General features: G+C 40.8%; 1 long non-coding RNA gene across 1 annotated transcript in view; it reads left to right on the plus strand.

Moving 5' to 3' along the window:
* LOC122804093 overlaps window positions 1–13,863 on the plus strand; it is a 280,116-nt gene that overhangs the window by 74,835 nt on the left and 191,418 nt on the right. The gene's annotated exons all lie outside the window — the stretch shown is intronic.

Consider the following 13,863-nt stretch of genomic DNA (forward strand, 5'->3'; position numbering starts at 1 on the left):
ACATCTCCTTTTCTCAATATTCATTAACAACCTCCATTGAAATATTCCTCAAGCCGCCTGCATTCAATATAAAGACAATTCTACACTAGTGTGTACTGCCTCCTCGTCAGCTGAGCTTCAAACCATTACTCAAACTCTATTTAAGTCAGTTGAAAAGTGGTTCCTGCAACATTGCCTCCTGCTAAATGCCAAAAAAACAAAATTATTACTATTTACTCCAATACTAAAGTCCTTCCCAATTGATCTCACTGTTAAGTCCAACAATGGTACTGTCATTGCACCGGATCCAACCACCAAACTAGCAGGCATAACAATTGATCAACACCATAACTTTGACTCACATATTAACACAACTATTAAAACTGTTAACAGAAAACTTGGCTCTCTCTACAGGATAAAATCTTACCTTACCTGAAGCTAGAGCCACCATTGCCCACACCCACCTAATCTCTACCCTTCTCTATGCCTCAACCATTTATACCAATCTTTCCAAAAGTAACCTTAATAAACTGGCAACCTCCTATAACAACATTACCAGATTTGCCACTGGCTCACCATTTAGAACCCACCATTGTCTAAATCTCAAACAGCTAGGATGGCTAGAACTGCAAAACTAGCTACTACTAAAACAACTTACTATCACCCATAAAATACTTTATCAGACCAATAATACTCCTATTCTCAAAGTCCAACCAGATGGTGTTGAAGTGCTGAAGTATAACCAGTAAAACGTAGTAGCACAACGTTGCGAGTCCACAGATAGGATTTATTAATACAAAAATACACAAATAGTTAAGCGCTTTCATCAAACAGTATGACTTCATCAGAACAGTTAAAATATGAAATTTCAGGCTTAAATATCCCAAAGTTTGAATTAATTGGTCTAGGAGTTAGCAAATCATATTTCAAACATGCCAAATCTCATGAATAATAAAACAAATAATTAAATAATTAAATAAGTCCAACATTAAACATATGTACCATTACAATATACATATAAAAATAACACATTTTTATATGTATTTTTTATATTTTTGTATAAAGATTATAATGCAAAAGTGCAGAAATATAAACTGTTAACTTTTTTAAAAAAGACTTTCTTACATATTAAAAATCACTTCACTGACTAAACAGCCAGTGTGTTATATTGAATTTGCCTTCTCTTTCAAAACAGGCATAACTGAAAGATGTTCATTAATGCCCGGGGGTTGGTCAGCAGCTAGTCGGAGTTGCCACATCAATTCCTTCTTGTGCAACCTGTTTTGCCAATCACCCCCCCTCACATCCACTGTAACAAAATCCAAAATACCAAACTTAAAACCACTAAAATTTCTACACAAACCACTGTGTTTGTATGATGCATTAGTATTTTTTCCAGATTTGATATCATATAAATGCTCATATGTCCTGTTCTTCAACATCCTTTCCGTCTTTCCGATGTAGAATGAAGAACAGGAAGTACATTTAGCAAGATATATCAGTTTACTAGAACAACAGTTCCCATTTTTCAAATAGATATGACACTTGTTGAGATTATTAATAGTGATGTCACGTTTGGGCATTATATAGGAACAATAATGACATCTACCACAAGGCTTACTACCATATGAGTTTCTCTGTTTTTCACTGGAGTTTCTGGAAACCTCCACCAAGGATTTTATGTTACTACCTACTTTGGTGGAGAAAATAGGTTTATCACCAAGAATCCGGATTATTTCCGGGTTGGTTCTAAAAATATTCCAATTCTTTGACAAAGTTGTTTTAACTTGAGAATAAAGGGGACTAAACTGCACTACACATGCCTGTTGGAAATTGGTGCCAACCATGGTATTACCAAAATCAACAGTATCAACTGGTGTATGATTGATGCTACCCAGTAATGGTTTGTACACGGTACCTCATTTGTCACCAACCTCCTGGAGTATTGAATCAATGAAGTTCCCCGGGTTGCCTCTCTCTAAAAACATCTTCCTTAAATTCTGAAATTCCAGTATCATGTCTTCTTTTGTAGTGGTCATTCGAGCTATCCTCACTGCCTGCCCCTTTACAATACTTCTTTTCTGGTGGATAGGGTGGTGACTAGTATAATGCAAATGAGCATTGCAAAATGTATTTTTTCTGTAGATTTTGGAGTGGAACCTATTTTGTTTTTTTAAAAATCTGCACATCAAGGAAATTAATTTCCTGCTGATGGTATTGAAAAGTAAATTTTAAATATCTAATAGTCTGGTTTATATATTCCAAGAACCTAAGGATTTAAGCGGTTTATGTGGATGTGAAACTGAAACATATTGTCAGCAAATTTCCGCACTTGTTAAAGGATTCTTGAGACTTCTTGGGTCAGCTTAAGCAAGATATTTGGATACCTGATTGTTGGTTTCTTACAGTTGATGTACAGGATCTTTTTTCTTGTATTCCAAAACTAGAAGGGCTAGATCTTTTCGAGGAAGTTCTTTTCTCCCACTCCATTTTAAAATCTGATGAGGTATCACTTTTATGTGAGTTAATGAGCTTGATTCTTGAGAATAATTTCATATTCTTTGGTGGTGAATACTTTAAACAACTGCAGGGAGTTGCTATGGGTGCTGCATGTGCCCCTTTGTATGCTAACTTGGTGCTTTTAGGGTGGGAACAAAAATACATTTTTCAACCTGACATGGAATTTTCATCCTGCATTGCATACTATGGTAGATTTTTGGATGACATTTTTATTGTGTGGAAAGGAGATGTAGCAGGAATCCTTAGGCTCTTGGAATATATAAACCAGACTACTAGGTATTTAAAATTTACTTTTCAATACCATCAGCAGGAAATTAATTTCCTTGATGTGCAGATTTTTAAAAAACAAAATAGGTTCCACTCCAAAATCTACAGAAAAAATACATTTTGCAATACTTATTTGCATTATATCAGTCACCGCCCTATCCACCAGAAAAGAAGTATTGTAAAGGGGCAGGCAGTGAGGATAGCCAGAATGACCACTACAAAAGAAGACATGATACTGGAATTTCAGAATTTAAGGAAGATGTTTTTAGAGAGAGGCTACCTGGGGAACTTCAATGATTCAATACTCCAGGAGGTTGGTGACAAATGGGGTACCGTGTACAAACCATTACTGGGTAGCATCAATCATAAACCAGTTGATACTGTTGATTTTGGTAATACCATGGTTGGCACCAATTTCCAACAGGCATGTGTAGTGCAGTTTAGTCCCCTTTATTCTCAAGTTAAAACAACTTTGTCAAAGAATTGGAATATTTTTAGAACCAACCCGGAAATAATCCGGATTCTTGGTGATAAACCTATTTTCTCCACCAAAGTAGGTAGTAACATAAAATCCTTGGTGGAGGTTTCCAGAAACTCCAATGAAAAACAGAGAAACTCATATGGTAGTAAGCCTTGTGGTAGATGTCATTATTGTTCCTATATAATGCCCAAACGTGACATCACTATTAATAATCTCAACAAGTGTCATATCTATTTGAAAAATGGGAACTGTTGTTCTAGTAAACTGGTATATCTTGCTAAATGTACTTCTTGGTCTTCATTCTACGTCGGAAAGACAGAAAGGATGTTGAAGAACAGGACATATGAGCATTTATATAGGTTCATAGGTTCATAGGTTCATACTAGGCTATCTGCCCGAGGGCATTTACAAGCCTAGCCCATCGTTTTGTGGCTTAGGCCACCCCTTTAGTATGGGGAACTATACCCATTATTTTTCTGTGCCTCTGTCGAGCAGTGACACTGAGGTAATCCCTGGGGTATATCTGCGATCTCCCATCCATTGGTCAAGATTTCTCTTGAACAAGGCCAGCGAGGTGCTCTGCCTCACATGTACCGGGATTTTGTTCCACAGCATAGGGAGTCTTTGGGTGATGAATCTATCCCTCCAGCACGTCCTATTAATAGCCGTGTCAAGGTTTAAGTCTCCCGCCTTGTGGCTCTGATGGATCTAGATTTTTTGAGGTGAAGCATATTCATCAAATCTGGGTTTGACATGGCCTTGTATGTTAGGCAAAGGTCACCTCTGAGCAGCGGTGGCGACTGAATAGAGCTGGAGTTCTTTCAGTCGGGCAGCATAGGACAGATTTTTGAGACCCTTTATCCTTTTGGTGAGGAACTTTTGTGGCCTCTCCAGCTGCTGCAAGTGTCGGGTCAGATACATTCCGAATGGGGCATTGTACTCAATCATTGGTCTGATGAGTGATGAGTAAAGGGAGACTATGACCTCCCTTGATCTAGATGAGAATCCCTTCATGATAAGGTGGGCAATGTAGAAGGTCTTCCTAACTACTTTAGCTACATGGGTGTCGAATGACAGACTACTATCAACCTGGGTCCCCAGGTCCCTGATAACTTCTTCTGTGCTCAGTGGATTGCCACCTATTTGGTAGCTAGGGGTAACCTTGTTTTTCCCGAAGGGTATGACTATGCATTTTTGGCATTTAACTTTAGGCCGTGGCTCTGGCACCAGTTATCCGTTTCTGTGAGACCCTTCTGAAGGATATCTGTGTCAGATGTGTTTTCTACTATGGCGCCCAGTTTGCAGTCATCTGCAAACTTTGTCAGCCATAACCCTCCTGTGTTTGCTTGTACTGGAAAAGTAGATGCCAAACAAGAGTGGGCCCAGGACTGAGCCCTGTGGGACACCACTTGTGACAGGCTTTGAGTCTGACATGGCGCCAGCAGCTCTGACCCTGTGGGTTCTGTCACTCAGCCAGTTTGCAACCCATCTTGTGATGTATGGGTTGACATTTAAGCTGATGAGTTTTTCAATGATACCCGAATGGGGTATTGTATCGAAGGCCTTAGCCAGATCGAGGTAGGCTGTATGGACTGCCTTTCCCTCATCAATGGCTTTGGTGACTGTTTCGAAAAAGTCAACCAAGTTTAAAAGGCATGATCTGCCTTTGACAAAGCCAAACTGGGTTGGATCCAAAGTCTGCAAATTCCTATGTCTTTATTTATGAGGTCCATTATGATCCTCTCCATGGCTTTGCAGATAAGGCTTGTCAAGCTAATGGGCCGGTAATTTCCAGGGTCGGTGGAGGCACCGCCTTTGTGAAGTGGTACCACAGTTGCAGTGCGCCACTCCTTGGTACGTATCCAGAGGTAAGACTTTGATTAAACAGCTGTCCTAGCTGTGGGTTTAATTCCTCATTGAGTTCATGGAGCACACAGCCGGGGACACCATCAGGTCCCATGGATGCTGTGTTTTTTGCTGTGGAGAGAGCAGTTCTCACTTGGGCGCTGGAGATGTTTGGGGGCCTGCAATCGTTTGGTATAGATATCTCTCCTTTTGGGGGGGACGCGGGGGAGAAGTTTGCACTGAACCTGTCAGCCAGTATGTTGGCAATGTCTGTAGGATCAGTAATCTTCACATCATTTTGAACTAGCTCTGAGCATATCTGGGAGTTTCCTCCCAGGTTTCTAACATAGCTAAAGAAGGCCTTATGATTGTCTTTTGAGTCTTTAGCTATTTTTCTCTCGAAATTTGCTTTGGATGATTTTATGAGAGCTCTTAGTTTTTTACTTATAGTGATCAAGGGTGTCTTACCTTTTAAGGATTTTGCTCTATCTTGTAGTAGCTTCCTCCTTTTGTTGTAGAGTTTGTTTATGGCTGGGGTCCACCAGACTGGATGCTTGCCTTTGGTACAAAGAGTCTTTGTTTTGCTTGGGATTGCCTTATCCATGCAGTCCTGCAGGTGCTGGTAGAAGGCATTTGTAAGTGATTCAGCGGCTTGAGTACTGTTTTCCACGCTCGGGGCCTTAAAGGAGACCACACTAGTCTTTAGAAGTGTGAAGTCGGCTTTTGAGAAGTTCTTTACTGTGGTCTTTTTATTTCAGGTGGGGTGGGATGAGGACCTCCAGCGAGATTAGTTTGTGGTCTGATCTCACCAGTGAGGGGTACACCTCCGGTGTTGAACATTGTGCTCCCATGTTCGTGATGATGAGATCAAGTATGTTATCTCCTCTTGTGGGGATGGTGACTAGTTGTTCCATGGCATTTGAATTTATGAATTCCAGGAACTTTTGGGCTAGGGTGTTTGGGCTTGAGTAGTGTTCCCAGTCTATATTAGGGTAATTGAAGTCACCTAGTATGATGGTGTTTGGTGATACATTTATCCCCTCTAGTGTTTTCAGGAAGGCCATGTGAGGTTCCTGAGTTTGTGAGGGTGGCCTGTAACATGCTACAATTTGCAGAGCAGTCTTGCCTATGGTTAATTGCACCTGGATGGTCTCCGATGCATCGTGCGTTGCCACCAGTCTTGAGGTGTGGGTGTCCTTGATGAATATGGATAGCGCGCCTCCGTTCTTGGTATTGTCCAGATTTTGGGGGCGGAACGCATGATATGAGGTAAAACCTGATAGTGCCGGGGTGCTCTCAGGAGCCTTGAACCAGGTTTCTGTCACAGCACAGACATCGATGTTCTCCATACTGAGAAGGGCCTCGAGTGCGTGCATTTTGAGATTTAGACTTCTGGCATTGAGCAGCATTACCCTTAGTTTTTCCTTTTTGTGTTCTAGGGTGGTAGGTTTAGAATTTGAGCCTTGCCTAAAAAGGCACTATGGGGTGGCAAGAGCCTTTGCCAATATCCGGAATCCCAGGGGTGACAGGTGCAAGCCGTCCCTTGGCAGCGTGGCTTGTCCAGCATGTCATCCCAGGCAGACAGACACTGGATCCCCTTTGAATGACACCAGTGTTTAAGCCAATTGTTAAAGCTGATCATCTTATCTCTGTATTGTGGCATCATTCTTGGTGAAGGTAGGATACTGCTCAAGGTCAGGGTCATACCTGTCTGGGCTACATAATCAGAGAGCTCCTCAATGTCTCTTTTCATGTAGTCCAAGGAGGTGCGTCTCAGGTCATTTACACCAGCGTGGACAATGACTGAATCATATTTGTACCTGCTGTTGAGAGACCTGAGTGCTTGCGTTATGTGGCGGATTCTAGCGCCCGACAGGCAGCTTACTGTGACCTTCTCCTTACTCAGTCTGGTGGCGGGGCGTCAGTGTGTCTGACTATGGAGTCACCAATGACTAGTGTGTCTGGCATTGTGTTTGGCCTTAAGGGCTGTGACTGTTTGACACTCTGACTGTGAGGTCTATGTGTTGCAGGTGTTGTGTTCTGAGGTGGTGGTTGTTTGGGTGTCTGCTTTGGTGGCCTCTGCTGTTTTGGTAGATTTTTGATCAGAGCCTCCAGTATGTCTTTGTGTGTTTATGTGTATGATTTGAGGTTGTAATGGTAATATGTGAGACTGGGTCTATAGTGTGTGTGGTAACCTTCTCCTCCTGACTGGTCTTGCCAGTCCTATGTTGAGAGAGCTCAGCCTCCAGTTTGGCCGTAGTTGCATCTCTCGCATGTATTTGTGTTTTGTGGGAGGAGGAGAGGGTTGTCTGTGTACATGAGGCAATTGTAACATTGCCTCAATATTCCCAGGTTCACCAGCTGAGCAGGAGAGGACACTAGCAACTGATCTCGACATGCTAGAAGGAATAGACAAAAACTTTAAAAAGATTCCGGGGACGTGGGTGACCGAGAAATGGGGGTTGCCTTTTGGGGTACTATCTATGACAAGAGTGCCGTATCAAGGTAATAAGTACTGTAGGAGCAAGTGCTACGTTTAACAGATAGAGAATAGTCTACTTGGAGCCAAGTAGAGATGATCTTTTTAATTATAGGATACGCTGATTAGATCAGTAGTATAGTTCGAGGAAGGTAGTTTTAAGGGAAAATTTGAAGAGTGGACTTTAGGTAGCCGAATAGTTTAAACCTGCTTAACCGGCGCTGCCCTAGTGTGCAACAGTAGCAACTCCGCTAAATCGGGCTAAATCGGCTAAATCGCTAAAAGCGTGCTTTATAGCAGGGGCTGGAAAAGACAGGAAATGACCCAAATTGGCCAACAAACCACAAGTCACTGCCCTAAACCACTCCTCCGAGGACAAATGAAGGAGTTATGGAAATGACCCCTAGTGGCCAATAAAACTACAGTTTCAAGTCAGTAACCACCTCCGGGGCAGGGAAGCTGCTCAATGTTAGTCACTCCCACTGATAAACACAGAGACCCTCCTTCAGCCCAAGCAAAATGGCCTCACAGAAACTTTCAAACAGTTCAGGAACAGCAAGCCTGTAACTGAACTTTTAACTCTCAGAAAAGTGGGAAAAAGCAAGATTTTTTTTGTTTTTGTTTTTACAGAGATAGCAGAGGTTCACAAGTAATATCAAGTTATAACAGTGCAGTAAATGACCCCACACAAGAGTGCTAGGTCAAGGACAGAAAATATGCAAGTTTTAAGAAAAAACGATTTAAAATTAAGTGCAAACAGGAAATTCAGCAAACAGCTTTTGGTTGTGCTCTAAATACAGCTACTAATACAGAAATCAAGTTTAACAAGCCAGAAAATGCTCAAGCTAGGCAGCTATGCAGAAAAACTTAGCAAATAAACAGAGAAAAATACTTAAAATCTCAAAAGTGGCTCCCTTCTTCTCTCAGCGTTTTTCCTCTTGGAGGGTGCTTCACCAACAGCCAACAAGCCTGAAAAGACGCTCAAACCACGAGGCAACTAGGTTTTAAGAGAGGAAGATGAAGGAGTTATGGAAATGACCCCTAGTGGCCAATAAAACTACAGTTTCAAGTCAGTAACCACCTCTCCGGGGCAGGGAAGCTGCTCAATGTTAGTCACTCCCACTGATAAACACAGAGACCCTCCTTCAGCCCAAGCAAAATGGCCTCACAGAAACTTTCAAACAGTTCAGGAACAGCAAGCCTGTAACTGAACTTTTAACTCTCAGAAAAGTGGGAAAAAGCAAGATTTTTTTTTTTGTTTTTGTTTTACAGAGATAGCAGAGGTTCACAAGTAATATCAAGTTATAACAGTGCAGTAAATGACCCCACACAAGAGTGCTAGGTCAAGGACAGAAAATATGCAAGTTTTAAGAAAGAAACTATTTAAATTTATGTGCAAACAGGAAATTCAGCAAACAGCTTTTGGTTGTGCTCTAAATACAGCTACTAATACAGAAATCAAGTTTAACAAGCCAGAAAATGCTCAAGCTAGGCAGCTATGCAGAAAAACTTAGCAAATAAACAGAGAAAAAATACTTATAATCTCAAAAGTGGCTCCGTTCTTCTCTCAGCGTTTTTTCCTCTTGGAGGGTGCTTCACCAACAGCCAACAAGCCTGAAAAGACGCTCAAACCACGAGGCAACTAGGTTTTAAGAGAGGAAGATGAAGGAGTTATGGAAATGACCCCTAGTGGCCAATAAAACTACAGTTTCAAGTCAGTAACCACCTCTCCGGGGCAGGGAAGCTGCTCAATGTTAGTCACTCCCACTGATAAACACAGAGACCCTCCTTCAGCGCAAGCAAAAATGGCCTCACAGAAACTTTCAAACAGTTCAGGAACAGCAAGCCTGTAACTGAACTTTTAACTCTCAGAAAAGTGGGAAAAAGCAAGATTTTTTTTTTTGTTTTGTTTTTACAGAGATAGCAGAGGTTCACAAGTAATATCAAGTTATAACAGTGCAGTAAATGACCCCACACAAGAGTGCTAGGTCAAGGACAGAAAATATGCAAGTTTTAAGAAAAAACGATTTAAAATTAAGTGCAAACAGGAAATTCAGCAAACAGCTTTTGGTTGTGCTCTAAATACAGCTACTAATACAGAAATCAAGTTTAACAAGCCAGAAAATGCTCAAGCTAGGCAGCTATGCAGAAAAACTTAGCAAATAAACAGAGAAAAATACTTAAAATCTCAAAAGTGGCTCCTTCTTCTCTCAGCGTTTTTCCTCTTGGAGGGTGCTTCACCAACAGCCAACAAGCCTGAAAAGACGCTCAAACCACGAGGCAACTAGGTTTTAAGAGAGGAAGATGAAGGAGTTATGGAAATGACCCCTAGTGGCCAATAAAACTACAGTTTCAAGTCAGTAACCACCTCTCGGGGCAGGGAAGCTGCTCAATGTTAGTCACTCCCACTGATAAACACAGAGACCCTCCTTCAGCCCAAGCAAAAATGGCCTCACAGAAACTTTCAAACAGTTCAGGAACAGCAAGCCTGTAACTGAACTTTTTCAACTCTCAGAAAAGTGGGAAAAAGCAAGATTTTTTTTTTGTTTTTGTTTTTACAGAGATAGCAGAGGTTCACAAGTAATATCAAGTTATAACAGTGCAGTAAATGACCCCACACAAGAGTGCTAGGTCAAGGACAGAAAATATGCAAGTTTTAAGAAAAAAACGATTTAAAATTAAGTGCAAACAGGAAATTCAGCAAACAGCTTTTGGTTGTGCTCTAAATACAGCTACTAATACAGAAATCAAGTTTAACAAGCCAGAAAATGCTCAAGCTAGGCAGCTATGCAGAAAAACTTAGCAAATAAACAGAGAAAAAATACTTATAATCTCAAAAGTGGCTCCCTTCTTCTCTCAGCATTTTTTCCTCTTGGAGGGTGCTTCACCAACAGCCAACAAGCCTGAAAAGACGCTCAAACCACGAGGCAACTAGGTTTTAAGAGAGGAAGATGAAGGAGTTATGGAAATGACCCCTAGTGGCCAATAAAACTACAGTTTCAAGTCAGTAACCACCTCTCCGGGGGGCAGGGAAGCTGCTCAATGTTAGTCACTCCCACTGATAAACATCAAAACTGGAAAAAATACTAATGCATCATACAAACACAGTGGTTTGTGTAGAAATTTTAGTGGTTTTAAGTTTGGTATTTTGGATTTTGTTACAGTGGATGTGAGGGGGGGGGTGATTGGCAAAACAGGTTGCACAAGAAGGAATTGATGTGGCAACTCCGACTAGCTGCTGACCAACCCCCGGGCATTAATGAACATCTTTCAGTTATGCCTGTTTTGAAAGAGAAGGCAGATTCAGTATAACACACTGGCTGTTTAGTCAGTGAAGTAATTTTTAATATGTAAGAAAGTCTTTTTTAAAAAAGTTAACAGTTTATATTTCTGCACTTTTGCATTATAATTTTTATACAAAAATATAAAAAATACATATAAAAATGTGTTATTTTTATATGTATATTGTAATGGTACATATGTTTAATGTTGGACTTATTTAATTATTTAATTATTTGTTTTATTATTCATGAGATTTGGCATGTTTGAAATATGATTTGCTAACTCCTAGACCAATTAATTCAAACTGTGGGGTATTTAAGCCTGAAATTTCATATTTTAACTGTTCCGATGAAGTCATACTATTTGATGAAAGCGCTTAACTATTTGTGTATTTTTGTATTAATAAATCCTATCTGTGGACTCGCAACGTTGCGCTATTACTTTTTACTGGTAATTCTCCTATTCTCAGTAGCCTAATCTCCCCCTATAGAAATCTTACTACCCTTCGCTCAGCAAATAAATTACTAGTAACCATCCAGAAATCCTGTAATAAAGCAAGAGACCCCCTTTTCTCTAATTCTGTAGGGAAAATTTGGAACAGGCTTCCCAGCAACCTACAATTACTTTCATCATTGGTACTCTTCAAAAATGAACTAAAATTACTCCTTAAAACACAATGGCTATGCCCATGCATTAACCCAGATTAACACTAACTGTAGAGTATTATGTTTTTCCACCCTCCTACAACCACCTAGTCGGATTACTAAGCCTCCTTTTACTCTATTTTTCAAGTCTTCTCTTGTCTGCGAACTACCCTGTAGTACGTACAATGGGAGCCTTACCCCTGCTGCAGGCACTTGTATTTTAGCTTTGAGTATATACCAACTATTTTATTTGAGTGTATAATTTTGAACAAACTTTATTAGTTTTAATCTTTCTTCTCCTGCTCTTCTACGTGTCAAAGGTCAACCCCTAAACCATAGATATTTGCTTCTAGAACTACTGTATTGCTAAACTGTGTACACATATTTCTTTTTGATGCTGTTTCTACAATGTTAGCCTCCAGCAATAATGTATTTAATGTTTTATTTTTATGTTTCTTTTCTTTTCATTTTTTGTACTACTGTTGTACTAGCTTAATTTTGGAGCTTATCTCCCTGGGCATCTACTGAAAATGGACATGTATCCAGTTAGACTAGCCCGGTCAACAAATGTAAAATAAATATACAACTGTATTAATAAAAGGTTATCGCTAAATACAACAGTAGATGCAGAGGCATGTTTCTATCATAATTCCTAGTACCTGACATGAAAGTAGTAAGCGACATTAACTGTAGTAGTTTCAGACTGATTCTGAAAGGAGATGCTCTTTAACAACATCTTTATGGTATTTGATGGCTTTTTGGTTTTTGATTTTGGCAGGTATTTGGCTCTGGGTTGCAGATCCCAGTCTGAAAAAGCTGTTTCTCCCAAAGCAGCTTTGAACCATTGGTGAAAAAGTGAGAGATAGTTGTATCATGAGATTCTGAGATTATTTATATTGTCTTGGATACATACTTTCTCTTTTGTTTTTTTTTTTAGGGGGAGCAGTATTTTTACTTTAAAACCTTGAAAATGAGTGTTTAGAAGAAGTACAGTCCTGTTGGACATAGAAAGACAACAGTCCCGGGATTCATGAAGCTTGCGCCAGGCGCAGGCGTAGCGTTGGTGGTCTAATGCCAAATATGGCCGTCGAGCGATTCAGGTACAATCCAATTCCACGTGCTCTACTGGCATACGCCAGAACTGTGCAGCCCTCGACTTAGGTATGCTAATCACCCCATGCGCAGTGCTGCACCATGCAAATGAAGGTACATAGTGATTCATGAAGTGGTGCAGGCGTAGCGTAAGCCCACGGAAATGTAAACCAAAAAAACACGGTTTACATTTTCCCAAACAGAACATCGGAGCTATGGAAGCGGACCAGACTCATGTATTACAAAGTTAACATATGCCAATGGCTAAATACACATCCAATGTCATAAGAAAAGATGCACAACACCTAAAAAACAACATTTAATATCATATCCACAGTAACACAAAGTACAACCACAGGGTATGTGCGCGCAAACTGGAACACAAAGAAAATATATACAAATGTCATAAAATCGCAATGTAATACAAATCAGGATTTCACCATAATACTCAATGGTATGCATGGTACACCACAACCAAGCTGCAAGGGTTGCTAAGGTTCTGTGACAGTGTTTGGCACGGTAACTATGAATTAGTAGTCAATGCCATGCAAATGAGGCAGGTAATACTGAATTGCAAATGTCCCGCCGGATTAAGGATGTACCATACGGCGCAGCGCTATAACACTGAGGAGTGGCTCAGAGGTATACATGACATCAGCAGTGAGGTGTGCCACTGTAGCTGTAAGCACATTGGAGCAATGCAAATGTGGCCTGGCCATTGCTAAGCAAAGCCGCAGGACAGGGGTGGGGAGGTAGGTATAGCATCGTTTAGCTGAGAGCACATATGGTGCCCAAAAGTGCACGTGTACGGGGATGAAAATGTGCCCGAAACCCGGTAAGCGGATGCACGCGCCGTGAACCATAGCACAAACAGGAAGGTCAGGGGAAGAAAAGAAGGAAATGCCGCAGTAGGGTAATTAGAGTACAACTGAGCAATTAACACCTATTAACTCACAGTGGGCAATCGACGGCAGCTGATAAGTCTGCTCGCAGAAACCTGAAAAACAGGATAGGGGAGGTGTTGGATTGCAAAGAAAGGAGAACTGTCATAGCAGAGCAAAGCAAACCTACAGTAGACCGGCAATAGAACACATTACGCAAGATAAGCCAGGTCTAGGAAAGTACAAATGAAAGCAGGCTGCAGGATGCATGCCAGAAAATGGTAGGTGAAATGTGAAGAAATGTAAAGGGAAGGGCAAGAGGTAATCCACGGCAGCCAAATGTAATTCAACACCAAAGGCACCACAATAGTAGTTCCTGTAGTAAAACACATA

Source organism: Protopterus annectens, chromosome 6.part0 (genome assembly GCF_019279795.1).
Source record: "Protopterus annectens isolate FY-2018-M chromosome 6.part0, PAN1.0, whole genome shotgun sequence".
NCBI classification, from domain to species: domain Eukaryota; kingdom Metazoa; phylum Chordata; order Ceratodontiformes; family Protopteridae; genus Protopterus; species Protopterus annectens.